A 22,851-nucleotide genomic window follows, 5' to 3' on the forward strand; every position below is an offset into this window, starting at 1 on the left:
TCCTCAGTGTTGTATTAAACACATTTACAACAATACTTATACATTACAGTAACATATTATAACAGTATACACAATACAACAATACTTCTATATTACAGCAATACATTATAACTTATACATTATAACAGTTACATTACTAACAACATCTATCTCCTCTAGTCAAGGCAGTCATAACTCGAAGTAAATACCTCAAATGTCCCAAACCAAATCCCTCAAATGTCCCATAATTATTACTTGTTGGTGGCTCACCTATTCCCAGGTGTCTTGATTGAGATAATCAGGTCTAGACCTCCTTGTGGCTTCCACCTGCCACTCTCTGCTTCACCAATGCTGCCTCCCCCACTCCATCCCAGTGGGTCACAGTAACCCTACACACTCATACATTACAGTAAACCTTACAACAAACACTAATACATTACAGTGAACATTACAACTACAGAGTCCATCCCCTCCAGGGGCTTTTCCCAAAGCATCCAGCAAGGAGCATCTGCAGCTAATCCAGCAGCAATCCAATGAAGGATATTGCTGCCAGACTGCCACAGAGCCCTGGCATGTCCAAAGCTTCTCAACCCTCTCCTGGGGTCTACCCTCCTGGGGTCCATCCCCCTCAGGGGAACTCACCACCTTCTCCAAGGTCTTCTGATAACAACAGAGTCCATCTCCTCCTGGGTCTTCTTCTGGTCTTTCTCTCCTGGGGTCTTGGGATCCTTCTCTTTTCTACTGGGGTTCCTGGTCTTTGCAGCAGCCTTCTCCTGGGCAGCCTTCTCCTGGCTCTTCTTGCAGTCTTCTTCTGGTTCCTGCAGTCTCTTCCTGCAGTCTTCACAACAGCCATGCAACTCTTCCTGCAGTCTTCATCTGGCTCTTGCTCTGACTCTTTGGCTGACTCCACCCTTTTATGCTCCTTGTTCTTAATTGCTTACAGGTGTATATGCCACTTGTTCTTAACTGGCCCCAGCTGCAACTCATTGGGGAATACTGTGCCCCCTTACCATTCTCCCTACACCCCAGAGAGCCAGAGCCCTGCAGAGGAAGCGATGTCACCTGGGTGTCTCATTCTGGAGAGCAGCCTCACTGGGATGAGGCATCTCCATCCATTCTTGTGCAGTACCAGGAGCTATCCCAACTTTCTCCACTGACACCTGCTTAGATGTTTGTGGGCAGCTTGGGGTGTTCATTGGAAGAGAGAACACAGTGCCAGCGTCCTGTGTGCTCCTCCAGGACGGTTAGAGCAGTGGTCAGAGAAGGGTCAGATGTTCTCTCCAGCATGAGGTCATTATGGCAATGGGAATGCCAATTACCTCCCACGAGTCATAACTCAAGAGCAAACACTCTTCTTGTCATCTCTAAAGTAAGAGGGCACATGATCACCATTTGCACAGAGCTCAGCTGCAGAAATTCCCATCCTTGCCATCCATGTGCAGCAGTGCTGGCACTGGGAATGGCACAGGAGCAGGGCTGGGGCAGAGCCTGTGTGTCTGGAGCCCGCAGCAGAGTGCCTGGGGAGTCCCAGGCTGTGTCTGGAGACAGCTGCAGAGGATGGCACTGAGCCAGTGTAGCCAAGTGCCCTGTGTGTCCTGGCACTGGGAGCTGGCAAGGATGGGGGGACAGCCTTGGGGCACTGCTGGCAGGGCCTGGCTGCTCTCAGGTGCAGCAGTGCTGAGGCAGCTGTTCCCTGTGGGGCTGTTTCTGTCCCAAAAGGAGAAATGTGTGGTGGCAGCTTTCCCAGCACCAGGATGGCGGCGAGGGCCAGAGCTGTGCTCAGCTTGGTGTGGAGTTTCTGCTGCTTGCAGCCTGCATCCTCTCCAGGCTGGGCTTGCACTCCCCTCCCAGCTTGCTTCAGGTTTCTCCCAGCTCTAAAGTTGAGATGTTAAACGACATCTTTGTGGTGAGCTGTGGCAGGTGAGGGATGCTGTGTCCTGCTGAGGCTCTCTGGAATGCCACAGCCTGTTTGCTGCAGCCCTAAGGCAGGAAGGGACAAGTGCCAACCCCTGTGGCTCCTGGCCCTGGGCAGCCCCATGATCCTGTACTGCATGCCAGTCCTGCTCAGCTGCAGGACTCTCACTCACCTGTGAGACACTTGACCTGGGTCTCATTGGGCCAGAATGAGAGCATGGGGACCAAATCCTGCCTTGGTTGGCACTGCTTGGGTTTTTTTGGGGATGCAAAAAGGTACGAGGAACGACCACAGGGCTGGAGGATGGACACAGCAGGGGGACAGCAGTGCCATTTCAGTGGCACTGAATTGTCCTGGGCAGAGTTATGGGTGGGCTGGATGCTGTTGCTCAGGTGGAATGAGTTACTGTGGTCTCTGCTCCCCTTCAGCTGCTGGGTGGGGAGAGAGGATCTTGCGTGGCTCGGCCCCTCAGGCTCCTGTGCAGTGTTGGCAGTGTGTCTGGGAGCTCTGCTGCCACCCCAGTGCTTTCACACCTCGTGTTTGCACTCATGCTTTGCTCAGCCACGTGTTGTCCCTAAGGACAGAGGGACAGGATGTTGCTGGCTGGGATCCCCTCATGGGTGACCTCTCTCCAGGATGGTGCCCAAAGGGAAGCCAATACAAGAGCACAGGTACTTTTTTTTTTCTTTGGGAGTGAGGGTCCTCTCTGCTGAGACCTCCTGCACAAGCAGGGGAGGTTGTACCACCACAAGTCTCCTTGGGTCCCCTTCAGAGCAGTGGCTGCTGTTTGGTGGCTGTAGTGGCACTGCCGAGTCACCCGCTGGTGCTGGCAGCCCTGGCCAAGCAGGGCTGGCACAGCTGGCTCTAGGTGGAGTGTTTGCACCGGGGAGCCCAGGCTTTCAGCAGCTTTAATAGCAAGTTACTTTTTGTGATAAATTGATGGCTTCATTTTTTGACCTTTCAAAGCTTTTCATGCATTAGCTACATGTAGGAAATGTAATTTTCCATGCTGAGAAACCAGCTCTGAAGCAGAATGACTGATGTGATTTTTTTTTTTGGATGTCTGGCAGATCAAATTTAGTGTGAAACAAGGCTCGGGTCCTGGGCTGAGCTCCTCTGCCTCAGAGATTTGGTGCCTGCATGACAGGGAGTTAAAAAGTAAAGCAGGGAGAATTTGGTAGAATTGTTTTCTTTTGATGGCTTGGAAGCTCCTGGAGAGACACCGAAGTACAAGGGCTTCCCGACTTATACAGGGATTTCAGTGACTTAAAAGTAAGGGGAAAAAGAAATGCTAAAACGAGGGAGGCTGAGAACTGCTTGGTCTTCTGCAGGGCTCCTGTGATGCTGTTCCCACTGGTGGTGGCAATGGGGTCTGATCCTGCTGTGCTGAGCAGCGTTCTGGCAGCTCCAGTGCTGCTCTGTGTGCATTGAGGCCTCTGAGCTGCCATCTCCCCCCTTGCTGCTGTTCTAGCTTGCCAGGGCTGTAGTGCTGGGTTGTCCCTGTTCTGGGAGCTTTGGGATTAGCATTTATAAGCCTTCTTCCAAAAGAGAGGCAGAAACCTACTTGTCTCAAGAACTTGCCCATTTTCCCCATGGTTATAGAATGTTCGGGTGAATGTTCTTTGTGTGCCTGCACGTTACCCCGGTGCCAGTATCCAGCCTGGTTCTGGGCGTGTCTGACCAGTGTAACACCCAGTTTTGGTTGTGTTTCTTTACAGGAGGCACCTGGGGACATCACCTGGAGGTGCCTGTGCCCATGTCTGCAGCACAGAGCTGGCAGAGGGTGACTCTGCCTCTCAGAGCACCGCCAGTGACCCCGTGAGAGCTCCCATCAGCCTGCAAGTGGTCAGAGTGGGGCAGAGCAGCTGCCTGTCTTGCTTTTAGTATTTCATGGAGTGCTAAGAATGTGTGAGCTGCATAAGAGAGCCCAGAAGTGCCTGGGATGTGAGCGCAGGTGAAGCTGCCCCCTGCCATACAGTGCCGTGCTGGCTCCGTGGGAACAGAGCGGTTGCCCTCTGGCTGTGATTGAGCTCCTTAGATCGAATCTCTGCTGTTTTGCTGCACAAACATCCCTTTCTAGCAGTGCAGAGGGGTAAGTGGACTAATCCTTTCTTTAAATGCATTTAACCTGTGTGTGAGCCTTGGCTGGGAGCTGTAAAGCACATGGCCACAGACCCTGTCACCTCTCAGCACTCCTGGTGCAGCCCTGCAAGGCCAGGGGGGCTGAGCTGCTGCACTCCAGACAAGCCTGTGGGGACCTCAAAGAGCATCAATCTCCTTTTGTGCTGGGCTTTTCCTTATCTTCGAGATGAGGAGAAGTGATTTCCCAGCCCTCCTCAAAAGCAGGGCTGTAGGAGCTTGTTAATTAGTGATTAGCAAGTGCCCTGAGGCTTTTGGCTACAGGGCAGGGGGAAAGGCAGGCTGGGGGATGGGGCTGTTATGTGGCAGCGCTATCTTGAGGTCTTGTTGTCCCTGCTGTTCCAAGTGAAGGGGAAGTCTCGGCTTGGCCTTGGGGAGGGAGCTGTGTGGTGCCTGAGGTGCTGAAGCTCAGCCCCGTGAGCTGGTGGTCTGTGGCAGGGTGGGTTAAATCAGGCCTGGCTGCAGGTGATCCTGAGTGAGAAGTGTTTAAGCCCTCCCAATCTGCCTCCTGCTGGGATCCCAGCCGCTCCTGGAGCTGCAGGATCCTTGTCCCAGCCCCCAGGGCGGCAGGCAGGGGCTGTTCCCTCTGCTTTGGCCCCGAAACCTGACAGATCCCAGCTTCTCTCTCTCGGGCATGGGGAGAGATGCCCTTGCTGGGGCAGCCTGCTCTGAAGCTGGTACATGCTGAACGTCCCTGGCGCGTCTGTAGGTACACAAAGGATGGAGGGGAAAGCATAATTTGCAAAGGTGTCTCTTCATGGAAGTTCTTGGGAAGGATCCTTGTTGGTGTGCCCGTGCCTCGTGCAGGACATCAGACTGGCTCGAGGGCAGCTGGAGCTCTGTTTAATGGCTAATGCCTTGTAAGAGGGGAGGTGCGAGAGCTTTAAGGAGCTGCTGGTCAGCTCCACACGCAGGGAGGTTAATAACTGTGCTGTGGAATGTGTCCAGTCTGTGTGACCCTCACGGTGAGTTTGGATGCCCAGAGTTGCGCTCTTCATTCACAAAGAGAGATGAGAGGTGTAGGTTTGTGATGCAGGAGGAGCGAAGCTGCTGTGCGGGTCTGGCAGGGATCTGCCCGGGCTGGGCTGTAGCAGCTGGACCAGGTGCCTGCTTCGAAGAGGCCGGGAAGGCAGGGCTGCCCCCACGCCGGCCCTGCGCCTCGGGTTATTGTTCCTGGCTGCAGGGTGATGTTTCTCCATGCTCTCAATCCAGATTGCTTCCCAGGGAGCAGCCTCTGGATACGCGGGTGTTGGCCTGGGTTTCCTCCTATGCAAATGAGTTTATAGGAATGTACTAAGCTCCTTTACAAAACAGCTTGAGCGCTAATGAAAGACATCACTGTGTAAGGGAGAAATATTGTTAGCCCATTACTACCATCGTTAACGAGGTCACAGCATTGCCTTGCAACAAAATTAGTTTGTTTTGCTCTAATCAGTTTTAGTAGCTAGAGTGCTCAATAATTACTCATGTCCGTGTGAATGGGATGGGACAGCATGACTAGAGCTGCTGGCAGACTGCTCTGACTCTGAAATGAATTGTGCAGATGATTTTTGAGAGGGCATCTTTCCAGCTGCACAGTGCCCCTGGAGTGATGCTGGCAGAGCCCAGCTTCAGCCAGGAACAGTCATGGTCCATAGCATGGCTCCTGTGGAAAGAGTGGCTGCAGGGGGTTCAGAGAGGCATTAGCAGCAGGAACATCTTTGGACTCTGCTGTTGTCTTCATGTTTATGATCCTATTTGACTTAGAGCATGTAAATGTCTCTCTGAACTATTCTTTTCTCTAGTCTATGCAAATTTTCAAGACCCTAGGAGCTCTCAAATACAGCTGCTCTGTAAACCAGAAGATTCACTCCTGGGTATTTGCACCTCTAGAATCTTCTCTTTATTTTTTTGTTTTGTGTTTCCTGATGTCATCGGTGTGTTCCTGAAAAGACAGCCTGTGGCCACCAGGGTGCTGAGAGCCGCTGCTGAGGTGGTGCCCTGGCTCAGGAGGAATGGCTGTCAGCAGGCCGTGCCTTCCCTTACAGGTGGGATGGTTGTGCACGTGGCTTTTGCATGTGCAGCTGCTGCCCAGCAAGAGCAGAGCTGTGCTGGTGGAGACCCTCTGCTGTGCCTCACTCAGGGTGGGCTGAGACACCCCAGGACCTGCTGTGCCCTCGGTCTCTCTCTCTCTAGTCCTGTACCTGTGAGCTGAGTCTGAGTGCAGCTTCTGATCAAAAATCAGGCTGAGCTCAACCATGCCGGCCATGCTGGAGGTGGAAGGTTCTTTGGTTCCTCTCCAGCCTCTGCCTGGCAGCTCCCTGGGGGTGCAGTGCAGGGACAGCCGAGCTGCAGCATCGCAGGGTTGGAGCAGGGAATGGCTCTTGCTGGCACCGTGGCCTCCTGCTGGTTGTGCTCTCCCTTGTCCCTGATGGGTCCTTGCAGGAACCTGGGTCAGCTCACAGTGCCACAGCTCAGCAGCTTCTTTTAAGTGGCTCATTCCTGCTAAAGGACAAGTTTATGCTGGAGCCCCCAGCTTTCCCTCCCCTTAATCCACTTGCTGACCTCAGTGAAAATGGTAATCCTTGCTACACTTTCCATTTCCTTCCTCCTATTTCCTTCTGGCTCAGCTCAGATGTGTTTTCTCCCCTGAAGCTGAGGGAGCTGCTGCTGGGCAGGGACTCTCTTGGAGGGGTGCCAGGAGTGTTGGAGCTGGGGCGGTCTGAGGGCTGCATCTCTGCACCTCAGGGTTTGCCTGGCCACAGCCAGCCAAGGGGCTCTGTCAGGAATTCACAGGGACCTTGCTGGGGCTGCTGCTGCATCAGTGTCCCCTCACCTGTGGGCACTGCAGCCAAGGCTGCTCAAGGCCTTCACATCCCTGACCAGTTCTTCCTCACTGGCCATGAGGCCCAGCAGAGTCTCTTCCTGCTGTCCCCTCTCTCCTGTGTTAGGGAGCTGTCACCAGTGCTCCCCAGATGCCCCCTGAGTCCCGCTGTGGTGTTCCTCCAGCACATATTTGGGCGAGGATCAGGATCTGCAAACACGGGACCTCTGCCATTTGCCAGAATGTCTCAACTGCTGTGCCCTGAGCAGGTGGTCCATTGACACCCACCACAATGTCACCTGTGTTTGTCTGTCCCCCAGCCTTGAGCTCTCCTAAGGCACAGCCCCATGGGCCCCAAGCAGCTCTTCCCTGCTGACCCACAGAGCCCACGTCCATCCATGGCAGCACTTGGTCACTGGGCTGTCCCAGGGTGTCCTGGGGAGGCTGCAGCCCCATTCCCGTCCCCATTCCCGTCCCCAGCCCTGTCCCAGCCCTGCCCCAGGCACCACCCTGTGCCATGCACCAGCTGCACTGTGGGCCTCTCTCTTAATCTGTTTTGAATTTCCCACATTTTAATTCCATTGAATGCCTCAATTCCTCTGTCATGGAACAAGGAGAGCTCTGTCCAGAAAAGCTCTGTTAGAGACGTGTATTTTGGCAATTCTAAAAATACACCTCGCTCGCCCAGCCTTTGCGGGGTAGCCATGGCAACGTGGCTCCAGGAGCAGGGTTAAAAACAATTGCACCAATTAAGGGAGAAATAGAGCTGTTCAAACTTATCAAACCTAAAAATTTAGAAAATATGAAGTCACAAGCACCGTGTGTGATGCTGTGGTCTGTTTTGGGTTGATTGAAACTGTGCCCCTTCTGCTCTTAAGGAGCATCCCAGGTGCTGATAGAGCTGGGGATGCTCAGTCTGGAGAACAGACAGCTTCAGAGAGAGCTCAGAGCCCGTTCCAGGGCCTGAAGGGGCTCCAGGAGAGCTGCAGAGGGACTGGGGACAAGGGATGGAGGGACAGGACACGGAATAGTTCCCCACTGCCAGAGGGCAGGGATGGATGGGATATTGGGAATTAGGAATTGTTCCCTGTGAGGGTGGGCAGGCCCTGGATCCCTGGCAGTGCCCAAGGCCAGGTTGGACAGGGCTTGGAGCACCTGGGACAGTGGGAGGTGTCCCTGCCATGGCAGGGGTGGGATGGGATGGTGCTAAAGGTTCCTTCCCACCATTCCATGGCTCTGTCAGGGATAGCAGCCTGGCTGAAACATGGGGAGTGTTTTGAGGACAAAAGCATGATCTCAAGAACAGTTTTGGCTTGTGAGAGGGCAGGTGGATGTTATAATTTGTGTGCTGAGCTGAAGTCCCTCCAAATCAATGGAGATGCTTTCATTGATAGATTATTTTAGGGCTGGGAACACAGGCTTGGTTAAAGCAGCCAGATGAGTCTGAAGGCAATGTGCTATTGCTTTTAAACTAGGTTTGCCTTAATTGTACTTGCTGGGCCCGGGCCACAGCCATAGGAACCCTCAGGAATGTCCTCAGCTTGCTGGGGATGGTGCTGGGGAGTGTCTGGCTAGTGGAGCTGGATGAGCAACGTGGTGCTTCAAAAAGCTTTAAATAAAATTATTTCGAGCACCTTTTTTTTGCTGTGCCTCACAGAAAAACAGGATGAAAATATTTCTTTCCAAAGTATTTCCAGGTTTTTGTTGATGTTGCAGGCATTTTCCTTCCTTGGCTGATTGTGCTTCGCCACCTTGGCATGCTGATGCCATTCCATGTTTTTTGGGGGGTGGACAGAGCGGTTTGCGTGCAAGTGTGCCTCTGCCTGATCCTCAGAGAAGTTTCTAAGCTCAGGGCAGAGAGTGCTGATGCTACTGCTCCCTGTTCTTGGGCTTGAACCTGGGCTGGTGAGGATCCTGCCCTGCCTGTTCTCCCCAGGGGCTCACCTTGGCTCTTGATCAGCCCCACTGACCCTGAGGAGCCTCTGGAAGCTTCTTGTTGTGTGTGGAAGCACTGGAGAGGAGGAGCCCGGGGAGGGGTCCCAGTCCCTGGCTGGTGTGGCTGTCCTGGAGCACACAGGCGGGCTGGAGGTTCAAGGCAGGCCGAGGGAGGTGGATGTGAGGCAGAGGAAGGAAGCGGGGGCGTGCAGCTGCGTGGGGAGGATGCTGCGCCCGCTGGAAAGCAGCAGCGGGGTCTCCTGAGACAATTTAGGTGAAGGAAGCTGCGATGAAGTCACTGCTTTGCTTGGCTTGGTGGTGGCAGGAGGTGTCCTCAGCGGCGCTGGGGGTGAGCAGTTCAGGCTGAAGGTGGTAAAAAGCCAAGGGGCACATGTGCTGTGTGCCTGGGCTGGCAGTGCCCACGTGGGGAGGTCAGTGCTTCACAGAACCACAGACTGCTCTGGGCTGGGATGGACCCTAAAGGTCATCTCATTCCAGTGCCTTCTGTGGGCACCTTTAACACAGCTGCCACAGAGAGGGATCTCTGGTTTCCAGGCTCTGGTCCTTCCCTCCCTCCCCTGGGTGTGAGTGAAAGCAGCTGAGTGCTGTGAGCACGGGCTGTGCTGCTGCTTTGGGTCTCCGTGGGTGTCAGTCCCCAGGGAAGGCTGGCCTGGGTGTCCCTGTGGCTCCTGGGAGCTTCAGGGGTGGCATTGGCCTGGGTGGAAGAAGTGCAGCCCCTGTCACCCTGTAGCAATTCCTTCCACTTGCAGAGAAGCTTCAGGTAGAACAGGAATTGGAGTAGTTTAAGAAGATTTAGGCAAATTTTAAAAAATTTAGGGTGGATGTCTTTAACTCCTTTGAATTATGGTTTGCATCAATTTGGGTTAATGGAGCTGGAGGCCATCCCACAGTGTGGGGTTTTTTGCATAGGTTAGAGCAGAAGTGTGCATGGAGCTGTTCTGGGAGCTGGGCCAGGCTGGGGAAGAGGCAGAGCCGGTGGGGGAAGGCTGGAGCAGGGCTGGTGGTGAAGCTGGCGGTGCACGATGGTGCCAGGAGCCTTCCCAGGCTCCAGCTCAGGTGCTGGCTCCTGGCCAGGACTGGTTTGCTGGGTGAGGACTCGGGGGGAAGCTGCTGAGGAGGGGATTTACCTTGTGCTGAGGGAGCAGTGAGCTTGGAAGGGCAGAGCAGAAGGGCTGTGGGTGGGACAGCCGAGGGCTCATGCTGTGACCCATCCTGGCCCCCCGGCAGGTGCAGGTTTGGCTCCAGGCCTTGTTGGCTGGGAGGGAGCTGGGCAGGGGGGTTTCACCCCGCTGTACAGGCTCCTTGGAAGGGCTGGGCCTTCCCACATCCTCTCAAGACGTCACACCTTGCAACGTGTGGCACGACTGCAGCAGGGTTCAGTGCTGGTTTTCCTCCACGACTTTGTGTGCTCTTTGCATGGTATTTGACATGGGCTGCTGGTCCTTCAGCTCTCTGCAGCCCTTCCTCCAGTGGCTCTGGTGTTTAAGGGTCCACGTGCCTTTCCTTTGCCCATAGCAGGGATGCTGTGGAAGTGAAATCCTGTGCTTTCTTCTGTCTATTGCCTTGGTAGCCATGGCCCTGTGTGAAATGCCTCTGCTCTTCCAGCTGAGCCTGTATGGGGGCTGCAGGTGGATAATGTGTGTGTAGGGAGAGGTGGCTTAAAGAGCTCTGTGTCCTCCCTGTGAGGTGTAATGTCAAGAGGATCTCCTACAATGTGTGCTTGCCCTATTCCCACAAAATTACAATTAGTTCTAATTAAGTGGAGGTTAACCACTGCTGTGCATCCTGCAAATTAATGGAATGCGCCATTACCTTATCTTGCAGCACTAGAGGTTCTTGAAAATTACTTGGAAAGGGGTATATTCTTGTGTGTGGTTTGAATTTTTAATTTATGGTAATAGTTCAAGCTTGAATTAATTAATTTTAAATGACGGACCTTTGATCTTTTTTTAACACTCTTGCCTCTGCAGCTTAATTTAGCTTTCCAGCTCTTCTCCCATTGTAGTGAAATGAATCGGGTAAACATACATAATGTAGTAAAAACGTGCAAATACACCCCGAGCCACAAGGGTGGTGAAGCTGGTCTGGTCTCTGTGTGTGGGTGTGCACTGAGGGGGCTCTGCTGCTGCCACTGCAAAGGGGAAATGCAGCAGGATCCACAGGTTTAGTGCAAGATATTGTAGCATTTCGTCTTAGAGGGAGTTCTGGGGACAAAACTCATTTTGTGGCTTTGGGCTTGCCTTTGGAGGTGGTAATTTGAGTTTGTGGTTGTGTGTTTGAACAGAGCTTCATCTTTCCTGGGCAGTCTTTTCCTGTGTAGAGCTCCCTGCTGCAGCACGCAGGGAGCACAGGCAGGTCATGCGTGACCCCAGGGCCTGCGGTGCCTCAGCAGGGCCCAGCGCAGGGGAATGGTCCCTGCCCAGGGTCCCTGGCCGCACTGGAGCTGCTGTGAGCCAGCTACCACTGTCCTTCTTGCCCACTTGGGCACACCTGTCTCATTCAGCTGCACCATTTGAGCAGCACCCCCAAGGCCTTCCCCACTGGGCACGTTCCAGCCACTGTGTTCCAGTCTCGGAGCATCCCGTGGGGCTGTTGTGACCCAAATGCAGGACCAGGCATTGAGCCTTGTTGGATCTTCATGCAGGGGTGTTGGCCCATGGATGCAGCCTGTCCAGATCCCTCTGCAGAGTGTTCTTGCCCTCCAGCAGATCAATACCCTGCCCAAACTGGTGTCACCTGTGATCTGAGGGTGCCCTGGACCCTCTTGGCCAGCTCATCAAAGATCTGGAAGAGACCTGGCCCCATCACTGAGCCCTGGGAGCACCTCTGGTAACTGGCTGCCAGCTGGATGGAGCTTCATTCCTCACCCCTCTGGGCCCGGCCTTCCAGCCCATTTTTCACCCAGCAAGCAGTGCCCCTGTCCAAGCCACGAACAGCCACTTTCCCCAGGAGAACGCTGTGGGTAACAAAGGCTTTACTGAAGTCCAGGTAGACACATCCACACACTTTTTTTACCCATCAGCTGAAGGGATCACCCTGGCACAGAAGGAGGCCAGGTTGCTCAAGCAGGCCCTGCCTTTCCTGAGCCTGTGCTGGCTGGCCCTGATTCCCTGGCTGTCCTGAACGTGCCACGTGCTTGCCTCGAGATGATCTGCTCCATGAGCTTCCCCTGCACTAGGTCACACTGGCAGTCCTGCAGTTCCCCAGATTCTTCTTCCAGCCCTTCCTGTGGATGGGCATCACACTGGCACCTCCAGGCAGCTGAGTAAGCCAGGACTGCTGGTAAATGATGGAAAGTGCTTCAGTGAGTTCTTCCAGCACCTTCCTCAGCACCCTTGGGTGGATGCCATGTGGCTGCAGAAACTCGTGGGTGTCTGAGTGCTGCAGCATTTTGCTGACTCTTTCCTCTTTTGGAATTGATGGGGTCTTCATTCTGCTCCTTGTCCCCAGCTTGGGGGGCTGAGTACCCAGAGAACAACTGGACTTATTATTTGAGCCAGTCCTGCAATGTTAGAAAATTAAAACAACAGACATCATCTCGGAAGTTTCCCAGTCCCTGCCAGAGCATTGACCTTGTGAGGCTGACTTCAGATGAAGCCAAATCTTCTGAGAGGGGGGAAAAAATAGCCCAGCTTCCTTTCCCTGTGTGCTCCCAAGATGTGGGGACCCATGGGTGTCTCTGAATCCAGACCCAAGCCTGCCCTTCCGGATTGATGTCGATGGCCCTGCTCCCAGCAGTCCCCTGCTCTGGTGGGAAGCTTTGGTTGTTCTGTTCCCAGCTCCTTATCTCACAGTGCAGGGACTGGCAGGGGCTTCACCATGGTCACCATCCAGCTTTCCTGTTTTCTGCCTCTATCTGGCAGCTGTATTACCTGGGATTGAGCGGTTTCTGTCTGGGAAGGGCAGGCCTTAAGGGTGAACTTGTTATTTCCTCAGCCCACAAGGGGGGATTTGGGGAAGCAGAAAGGTTGGCAGCAGTGCTCTTGCTCTTTATTTTTGTGGTCAGTTGTTGTCTCTGAAGTGACAGTGATGGCTGCTGCCCGTGTAGCAGAGGAGATCTTGCAGGAGGGGGAAAGAGATGCTGAAAGGAACTGCCAGAGCAGCTGCTTCTTCCACAAAGCACTCTAGATGGACTGGGCACATCATCCAATCCTGGATCATCCAGCCCAGCCCCTGGCCCTGCACACACACCCCAACAGTCCCACCCTGGGCATCCCTGGCAGCGCTGTCCGAGCTCTCCTGGAGCTCTGGCAGCCACGGGGCTGTGCCCATTCCCTGGGGAGCCTGGGCAGTGCCAGCACCCTCTGGGGGAAGAGCCTTTCCTGATATCCAACCTAAACCTGCCCTGGCACAGCTCCAGCCATTCCCTGGGCCCTGTCCCAGGTCACAGAGAACAGAGATTGAAGCTGCCCCTTGAGAGGAAACTGCAGACCCTGATGAAGTCTGACCTCAGTCTCCTGCAGGCTGAAGAAGCCTCAGCTGCTCCTCCTATGGCCCCTCCAGACCCTTCACCATCCTCGTGTCCCTTCCTTGGATGTTTTCCTGTTTAAGTCCTTCTGATATTGTGGCACCCAAAACTTGCCCCCAGAACTCGAGGTGAGGCTGGACCAGCACAGAGTGCCGGTGCTGGTGTGATGCTGTTGAGCAGTTGTGGGAGCTCACAATGTCCAGGGAAATAAACAGTTCAGAACTGTGCTGGTGATGTTCTGGAGTGACATCTCCCAGTGTGGCTATGGCAAGGGCTGGTAGCACCCAGTTCCTGGCCATAACTCATCTGGTCCTGGCCTTGCCCAACTGTTTTGGGCCTGAGGTGCGGGAGGGAGAGATGGCTGGGGCTGGATCAGGGACTCTGCTCTGCTGGAGCCAGAGGGGCTTTTCTTCAGCCTTGCAGGGTGGGGGAAGCTGCTGACCTTTAGTGCAGATTTGTTTCTGCATTACTTGCCCTTTTAACACATGATTGAAAACAGGCTGTAGGGGAGAGGGAGCCAAAGCTTGGAAATTGGGCTGCTAGGATTGGTCAGGAGCATTTCTAGGAGAAACAGAGCAGAAAAAGGAGCATGTAGAGGGAATAGATTTTGCTGTTGGTGATGCATTGCCTGTCTGTGTGGAGATACAGACCTGGCTCTGGGGTGCTACCACACCAACTGAACATGAGGGTCACAACCCCTTGTGTCATCTTCAGTGCAAAAAGCTCAAGAACATGCTGCCATCTGGCCTTTGGGGAGGTTTTGGAAGAAGCTCTCAGAGGTGCTTGCCGCAAATCTTACCTCCTGAAAATGCACTCACCTCCAGCCATGGCTGTGCCCATGCTGGCTCAGTCCCCTGGGGTGGCTTCTGCTGGCCTGCGGGGACAGGGAGCACTGACATGGACAAAGTGGTGAATGTGACCTGAACATCCATCCCTGGGGCTGGCAAGGGCCCATCGTGGCACCGGCACTCTGGGTCCCTGGCTGCCCACGGATGCCAATTGTTTCCCTGTGGCAACAGTGCCTCGCTGGTGTTTGTGCTGAAGTCTTATAAAATCTTTATATCTTAAGTGTACGTGACCTGTTCATTTATCTTTGGGCACTGGGCAAACACAGAGGGATATTGGATAAAACACTGCAAATATTTGCAGTTCCCTGGGAAGAGAGCTGGGTGAAACTTGAGGTTTCGTGTTACCTGTGGTCCTTTATTGCTCTGCTTTTCAGGTTTAGATCTTGAACTGCTTGACAGAGGGGCAAGGCTGACCTTTCATAGCCAGGGAATTCAGGGCCCTGTCACCTCTGCCAGTCCTGTGCCTCACACCTGTGACTCTCTCAGTCTGCCTGGCACCAGGATCTGCCCGGGGTGGAGGTGGGCACAGGCAATGGGCTCTAAACCCTTTGCCCAGGGGCTGATACTGCAGCCCTCTGTGGAGTCCACTGAAATCCCATGGCTTGGCCAAGTGCTTTGGGACCTTGTGCAGGGACTTGTGTCCTTCTGGACCATCCTTTGGTCCTGGTTGGAGAGAAATAGTGAGTAGAAATACGGAGGAGTTAGTAGGAATGTGTCCATCTAGAGGGTGGCATGATGTGGTACAGGAGAGACCCATTCCCTAGGGCAGGGATGGTATAAGGTGTTGGGAAGTCAAGTTTTCTTCTCTGTCATGAGCAGCATAGGAGAAAGGCCCATACTTGACAGTGTTGGCTGGAGGGGCAGGTGAGGTGCTGGCTCACCAAGGGTCTGAGAGTGCTGCTTCCAACCCCGAGGAGCACCTCAGGTTGGAGCCCAAGGATTTTGGGTTTCAGTGCTGTTGTTCATTGACTGACACATCAGCTACTGTGAAATCTGTTCCACCTTTTGGAAACTTGGAAGAAATGTTTCCACGTCTGCCCCAGACAGGTGGGGTGAGATGGGAAGTTCCCGAGCTGTGAGAGTTCTGAGGGATGGTGGTTTGGGTGTGCTGCATCATTCATAAACCCCAGGCATTTAAAGGCAGGCAAGTGGACAGTTTAAGGACACTGTAAATCTTACCTCCACCCGTACTGGAAACATGAAGAGTATCCTTCAAACCCTGAGCAGGGAACACTGCTTAAAGGATCACAAACTCTCCTTTTTGTTGGGACATTAAAATTCAAACATAACTAGGAATTCTCCTGCAGAAGTTAAAATTGCAGCAGGTCTGATCCTGGAATAAGGGCTTAAGTGTGAGTAACTTGGTTTGGCATAATCAGAGGAATTGCCTGAGGCCAAGTCCAGTGGCAGCAGAGTTGAGGGGGAAGGTCTTGCCATAGACTTGAGTGCTTTTTGACCTGGAATATTTGCCATGTGTGTAAAACAATGAGCTCAGGATGTGCTAAACCAAGAGTCTGTGACCAGCTAAGTGTATCTGAGGATGTTCCCGCTTTCTCTCCCCTTCTCCTGTTTGAGCTCTCAGCTGAGCCCCAAGCTGTCACTTGTTCCCAATTCACTGGGAGCCACGTGAGATGGATTTGCTGTAATCTCCGAGCCAGAGCCCAAGGTTTTCCAGCTCAGCTATGCTTACAGAAATGTTCCCAAGAGATGTTTTCTGGGGAGGACTTGGAAATGTAGTTGTAAACAGAGATATCAGAAACATGCGATTATATTATTCCTCTGTTTCCCAGATGATGACAACAATGTTTTCAAGTGACAGAGCATTGCAGTCCTTCAGAGCAGGGGGCTGGGAGTCACTCCTGCAGGATGACCTTGTGGCTGCCTTCAGAGTGGGGGCTGTGCCACTCTCTCATGAGGTTTTTGCTGAGGGCACCACCTGGGGGTGCCCTGGTCAGAGCATTTGTCAGTGGATTTGGGAAGAAAGCAGATCCTCTGTGTGCAGCTCCAGGGGTCCTGTTCATCCTGGTTGCTCAGAGCCATCCCTTCCTGCTTGCCTGGAGCTGGGGCTCTCAGCTCCTCTTCCTCTGGAGTTGTGTGATGAACATGGGATTCCAGCTTTGCTTAGGAAAATTCCAAACTTCAGCACTAAGGTCAACATTTAGGAAATATCCTAGAGTAGGGCTCAGGTAGAAGTTTATACTTTTGCTTCCTCACATGTTTTTAGATGTGTCCCTTGACAGGCACCTTTTAAGGTAGGACTTTGGCCCTTACAGCAAATATGTGCACTAAATTTCTACCCTCACCCACTACTCCCTACTCCTCACTGGGCCCAAAATTGATAAAAGACTCTTGTTTTGGCAGTGGTTCTCATCTGGGATTGAAAAGCAATATATACTTTGAGTGGCCCCTTCACAAAACCACAAGGTCTCTCTAGCTCTCAGCAATCATCTGTTTGAAAAATATTGAGGTTCTTTTTCCCTTTCTTTGGATTTCCTCCATTTGAGGTTTAGTAAATGTCGAGAAGCAAAGATGTAGCTTACCCTGGGATCCCAGGGTGTTTAAGCAAAACCTCCTGGTGAAGCTGCTGCTGCAGGGATGCTCAGGCATGACCTGAGGCAGCAGGGTTTGTGTCGTTTGCTGGGCTGCTCTCCTGTTGGTGTGGATGATGGCTGTTTGCCCAAACTGTGGCTTTGCTATTGGTCACAGCAGCAGGAGAGTGAGCCAGGAGCTTTGCACTGAAGGATGCTGCACCCCCAGCATGGAAGAATGGAGAGACTCTGAGCCTGAGCCTGGACACCAGGAGGTACAATGTGTTTAGCACTCCCTCAGGTGCCACCAGCTGGCTTTTCCATGAAGCCTGGTGTGTGCTGATGGGTCCAGGTGCTGGCTGGGTGGTGGGATGCGCCTGGAAAGGTGCTCTCTTGGGTGAGCAGCACCCTTGGCCACATGTGGCCCTGCAGGATTCAGCTCAGCTGTTTCTCACTGCTGGTGCTCCAGCACACAAAGGTGAGGTGAACATGGTGGTGGTGCTGGGTGGGTGGTTGGGTTTGGTGATCTTAAATGTCCTTTCCAACCTTAACACCTCTGTGTTTCTAAGAAGGGTCTTTCAGGTGCTGGAAAGGAGTTGGGTGATAGAAGGCAAAGGGTCAGCTGTGTGTCACCTTTGGAGTGTTAAGGATGGAGAAGTCTGTGGTGGTAACACCTCAGGACTGGTGTGGGGTCAGCAGTCTGGAAACAGGAGTGAAATAAAATGTGCTTTGATTGAATGAAAATGGAATGAAAACCTGTTCCAGGCTTACAAAATCATGAAGGCTCTGAGTCAGAGGAAGGTGTAACTGTTGCTCATCTCATGTCTCTATACAAACCCCAGAAGCTGGCAGTAAAACTCAGAGGTAGTTAATGGAAAATGGATGAAGGGAGGTGCTGCTTCCCCGAGCAGATAACAAGGGCCTGGACCTTGGTGCTGGGGAGGCAGGTGGCTCCTTTGAAAGGCACTAGGCACAATCTTGGCCAGCAGGTCTATAGATAGATCCAAAAAGGACCCACCTGGGATATATCCACTGTCATACGTCATCCCATAGTTGTGGATGCCAGGAATGGACCATGGAGCACTCAGGCTCCCGTATTCTCCCTAAGCAGCCTCTCTGGAGAAAAGGAGCAGAAAAACTGGCAGTTACTGATGGTCTTTGGGGTGCTGAAATCTTCTGGGGACACTCCAAAGGTCAGGACAAACATGTCTAGGGCAAGAACATCTCCAGTCTGTCTTGAACTCTGCTTGACCATAAAATGTGTCTGTGGCGCTGCCAGGCTAAACTGGCTCTACTCAGATCAGGGTCTGCCTCCTGTAAGGACTCTTGTTTCTAGGCTGTAGATTGGATGTCTCTGTTTTTAAATGAATGTTCTGGGCTGCAGCAGGTTTCACTTGAGATCTGCAAAGGTGTTTTGGAGCCCAAACCCCCTTGAGAGATCAACTTCTCTTCCCAAAGCCAAGGGTGTGCTGGTCCCCATCACGGAGGTTTTTACCCCATGCCAGGAAGGGGCTGGCAGAGCATCCCAGTGCAGCAGTGGGAGGGCGCCAGGGGAATAGGAGGAGATCTGGCCCGGGAGGAAGGATGCTGTTTACACTGGGTTTGTTGCAAGCCAATGATTTGTCACTGGCTTTAATGGTAGAACAAAGCATATTTACTCAGCTTGTTTGGCTGGTGAACAAGTGCTGGATAAGAAACTGTCAGATGGGAATCAATTAGAGACTTCATCTCTGAGTGAACGATCCGATTCGACATCAGATGCCCTGTGAAACCCAGTAAGGACAATGCTGCTATTTATATGGTTCTTTCATTGTTCCTTCCCTGCCTCCCTGTCATCATCTGTGCTCTAATATTAGAGCTCTGACCCTGTGTGTTGCTCCCAGAGCAAGCACTGACACTGACCCTTTCACATGGCTCCTGTGAAGAGATCTTTGTGTTTGTGAGGGGGAAGGAGCTGGCCCAGCCTTGCATCCCTGTGCCCTGCTGGCTGGGGCTGAGGCAGTGGCTGCACAGGGCAGAGCAGCCCAGGTGGCAGTGAGTGCCCTGCAGGTGCCAGGCACATGTGGCTTGTGTGGCAGCTGGGGCCCAGGCTGCCCTGCAGCAGGTCAGGGGGTGGTGCCTGGGGGCTGGCTGCTGCTTTGGCTCTGAGTTCTCTGCTTTGTGCTGCATTGTGGCCTTTTGCTCATGTCCACTTGACTCCTTGGCACATTGAACAGCGACTCCACTTCCCTCGCTGTGCTGGGAGCTGTCCTGGCACAAGAGCACAGCAAGTCCCTGCCTGTGTGATGATGGCCTGTGGCATGAGGAGTGGGAGTGAGTGCAGGAGAGCACAGGGGGGCTGGTTGCTGTTGCAAACAAGCTCCTGCCATCCTGGAGAAACCTGTAAGACTCCTGAGTTACAGGACAGTCACTGAGTCCTTGTCACCATGACATCTCCTTGCCTACAACTCAGCTCAGGCTGCCCAAGTGAGTGAGTCGGCAGGCAGTGACTCAGGAAGGTCACTGGATGGATTTACCCTCCAGGCAGAGACATTCCTGGCTGCACTTATGACATAACTTGCCTAAAAGTCTCATCACTAACTGGTGACTCTCTACACCCTTGCCCAGGGCCTCTGGGCAGGCTGCTGCTGAGGAGGCTGTGTCCAGCAGGGTTCCAGGAGCTGCAGCTATCAGAAAGGAAAGCCCCTGTGAATCCCTTCCCTGACCTGGGGAAGCATGGCAGCTGGAGCTGTGAGCATCATGCAAAGGCACGAGGCTGTGGAAGGTTTGCAGTGGGCTTGCTCTGCCCTACCTTGGTACCACTGAGTGCATCAAAGAGCATTTCCCCTGAGCACACCCAGTCCTGATGGGAATGTTCTCCTCATGGGTAACAGAAAAGCTTTTCAGGGAGGTAATTACTTTGTTCTTCTTACCTCGGGACTTAATTTTGAGGTTTGCTTGAGGCTAACAGCACTTAATCTTATCATATCTTCTTAATCTCCTTTTCCTCCCTTTAATGATGGTGCAAATAAGATTTGCAACTTCTTTTAACTGCTGTCTCTCTAGGAATGCTTCAGTGGAGGTGCAAAACGCAGTAGGATCTTCTTAGGGTTGGCCTGTAACTGTGGCATTGTCCCCTGTACATGCCTTAGAAATAACTTCTAGGTTTGAAGGGCTTTTGGTCTGCAATGTGACCTCCTCTTGTAGCAAGGGTGTGCTGTTAGATTTGTCAGAAGTGGGGAGGTCGAAGCCAGCCCTGCCCTCTCTGTGCCTGATTTGCTGGGCTCTTCCTCACCCTCTGAACCCCAGAGAGGTCTCTGTGCCTGGCACACCCTGGGGCCAGGCTCGGGCACTGGGGCAGCTTGGCTTTGCAGCACAGGGAGGTGGACTTGGAAGAGAAGAGGAGCAGGTGAGTGTGCTCCAGGAGAGATCCTTAGAGGCTGGAATGAGCTGTGGTGGCAGAGAAAAAGCAGCTGGAGCTCAAACCCAGCTCAGCTGTCCTGCTTTTCATTGCTGCAGCCCTCCTGTGTATGGCTGGAGCTGATGAGGATCAGTGGACAGGGCACCTGGGAGAGGCACAGTGACCCTGCTTGCCTGGGCAGGTGGTGTCACCCCTCTGTGCCCCCCTTCCTCAGGACAGGAGTCCTGCTCTGCTCTCTCTGGGGGCTGTGCAGAGGGGCCCAGGTGAGCTGGGCAGGCTCCTGGGGCTCAGCAAGTGGGAAGCCACTTTTACCTTCTTCCCTGAATTCGACCAAGGCTGTCCCTGCACAGAAACACTGAGAGCTGGCCAGGTAGTAAATAACTGGGGCAGGAATTGCCCCTCCTAGGTGCATTGCACTGCCTGCACAGAGCTTGGTGCTGGGGACAGCAGGGCTGAGGACTGGCTTTTGCCTTCCCTAGTATTCTCCAGGGAATGCTGAGCATGTCCTGGCAGTGAGGGGTGGGTGTGGAGTGCCTTTGGGTGCCGTGCTTCCTGAGGCAGCCACTCTCCCCTCCCCGTGGGCAGAGAGGAGGCTGTGCTCTCACAGGGGACACTGCCGTGGGTGGTGGGTGTCCTATGGGAGCTCTGGCTGCTCTTGTGCTCTTGGCTCACCGTGGGCAGCTGGATGAGGAGAGCTGTTTGGGAGAGCAGCTCAGAGGGACATGGCCTCGTTGCATGGAGTGCTCGTGAGGCTTTCCCAGCCCAGATGTGTGTGTGCACCCAGAGCAGAGCAGTGCCCGTGCCTGGGGGTTTGGGGGCTGGCCCTTTGTCTAGAGAAGGCTCAGGGGGAGGTGCTGGTGGCTGTGGGAGATGCCAGGCTGGCAGGACATGGCCTGAGCACTGCCAGCACCCAGCCCTGCCCCGGGGCTCCCTGGCCCTGGCTGCAGGCAGCTGCTGGGAGCCAAGGCAGTGCTGAGAGTCTTGGCAAGTTCTTAGTGTTGATTTTGCCTCCAGTGCCAGCATCAGGAAGCACACTGAAATGAATTAAGATGACTAGAGGAAAGCCAAAGTCTCCCCATGACTCCTGCTGGAGGCACTCCCACCAGAATGCTTGAGAACTGAAGTGTCCCTCCGTGCCTGGATCAGCTCTGGGCTGTAAGTCAGACTGAGATGGGAGCTGATGAGCATTCTCTGGGCTCCCAGGAGATGTGCATGGAGTAAATCAATGCACGCACCTGTAAAGCTGTAACTGTGCAATGTATTAACAACGCATTGCAGCTTATCTTGCTAGCTCTGAGAGCTGGGTGTCTGAAGAGTTTAGAGCTGCAATGGCTGGGCCCTGCAAGGACAGGGCTGTTCTTTCACACTGCTGCTGGTCAGTTTTGAACAGGGACGTGGCTTTTCTTTGGTTACAGTGTGCTTTAAACGTCCTGGTTAACAACTCTGCTCCTGCCAGCTCTGAGCCGGGCCCTGTCTGCCAGCACATCCCGTGCAGGATGGCAGCACTGCCAGCAGCACTGCCAGCAGCACGGGCACACCCCGGCCACGTCCCTGTGCCAGCCCCACCGTGCCACAGCTGCTGCTGAGTTTGGCCCTGGTGCTGTGCCTGCCATTGCTGCTCAGCTCCTGGGGCTTTGGTGTGCTGTGCCAGGCTGGGCAGAGGTGAGAGCTGCCTGTCCAGTGTCTCTGGTGCAGGGCTCATGGCCTGCCAGGATCTCAGCCCCCCCTGGGTCCTGGGTTCCTTCTGCTGCAGCAGGGGATGCTGGAAGCTCAGCAATCAGACATCCTGCTGTCTCTTGCCCACAGATTTTATTGGTGTGACTTGGCTTTCTGGCTCATAGGTGAGCTAACAAGAAACAAAACCATTTTCTCCCTTTTCTTGCTTCTTTCCTGTGGATTTGATTTGGTTTTTATTTGTGTGGTGTGAAATGGTGACAGGTCACTAGAGCTGATGTGCAGCCTCACAGAGCCACTGGGAGAGGTTGGGTGGCTGAGGAGAATGAGACCTCCTGTGCTAGACCCAGCTGTTGGATCAGAAAAATGCTGGCAGAGGCTGGAGGGACGTTGCACTGCTGAGTTCTCCCTCTGTGCTGGAGCTCGTTATCTGAAGCAGGGATGGTGCTGCAGGGCCTGGCACAGGGAGAGGAAGATGATGGTGCCAGCCTGGGCTGGGGGAGGCAGCCCAGACCCCAGAGCCCCTGCCTGACACGTGATGGGTGTAATGACCGTTTTTTCATACTCTGATACTCACAAATTGGTACATCTGAATCTGTAGAGTTTTGTTGGGATTTTGGGGGCTGAGTTGTATTTGGAGAGGAAAGACTCCCCTTCCTCCAGCTGTGCTGAGCTGCAGGAGGATCCTGCAGTGCCCTGGAGGCTGCAGCCAGACTCAGATCACTGTCAGTGCTCTGCTGGGAGGAAAACCACCCAGGCAAACACAGTGGGTAACTTGGCAGCCAAGAAGTGGATGGTTTGGGAATTAACAGCACTTTTATCAGCAGACTTTGGTGTGTGTGTTCCCAGGCTGCTTTATTGCTCAGGGCTGGGCTGCTTTACTGGTCCAGCACTGGTTATTGCAATTCATTACTCTCAGGGGTAATCAGGCCCTGGGGAGGATGTTTGCAATCATGAGCTGCTGTTCTGGAGCTGGGGCTCTGTCAAACCCGTTATCTTTGAATATATCTGTCCCCACGAGGGTGGAGCCAGGTCCTGTCCCAGCAGAGGACAGGGCTGGGAGCTCTCAGCTGCTCCCGAGGGAACCATGGCAGTCATGGCTCCACTCGTGTCTTCTCCTGTCCCTCTGAGCTGCCCCTTG

This window comes from Camarhynchus parvulus, chromosome 14, assembly GCF_901933205.1.
Source record: "Camarhynchus parvulus chromosome 14, STF_HiC, whole genome shotgun sequence".
Classification (NCBI taxonomy): domain Eukaryota; kingdom Metazoa; phylum Chordata; class Aves; order Passeriformes; family Thraupidae; genus Camarhynchus; species Camarhynchus parvulus.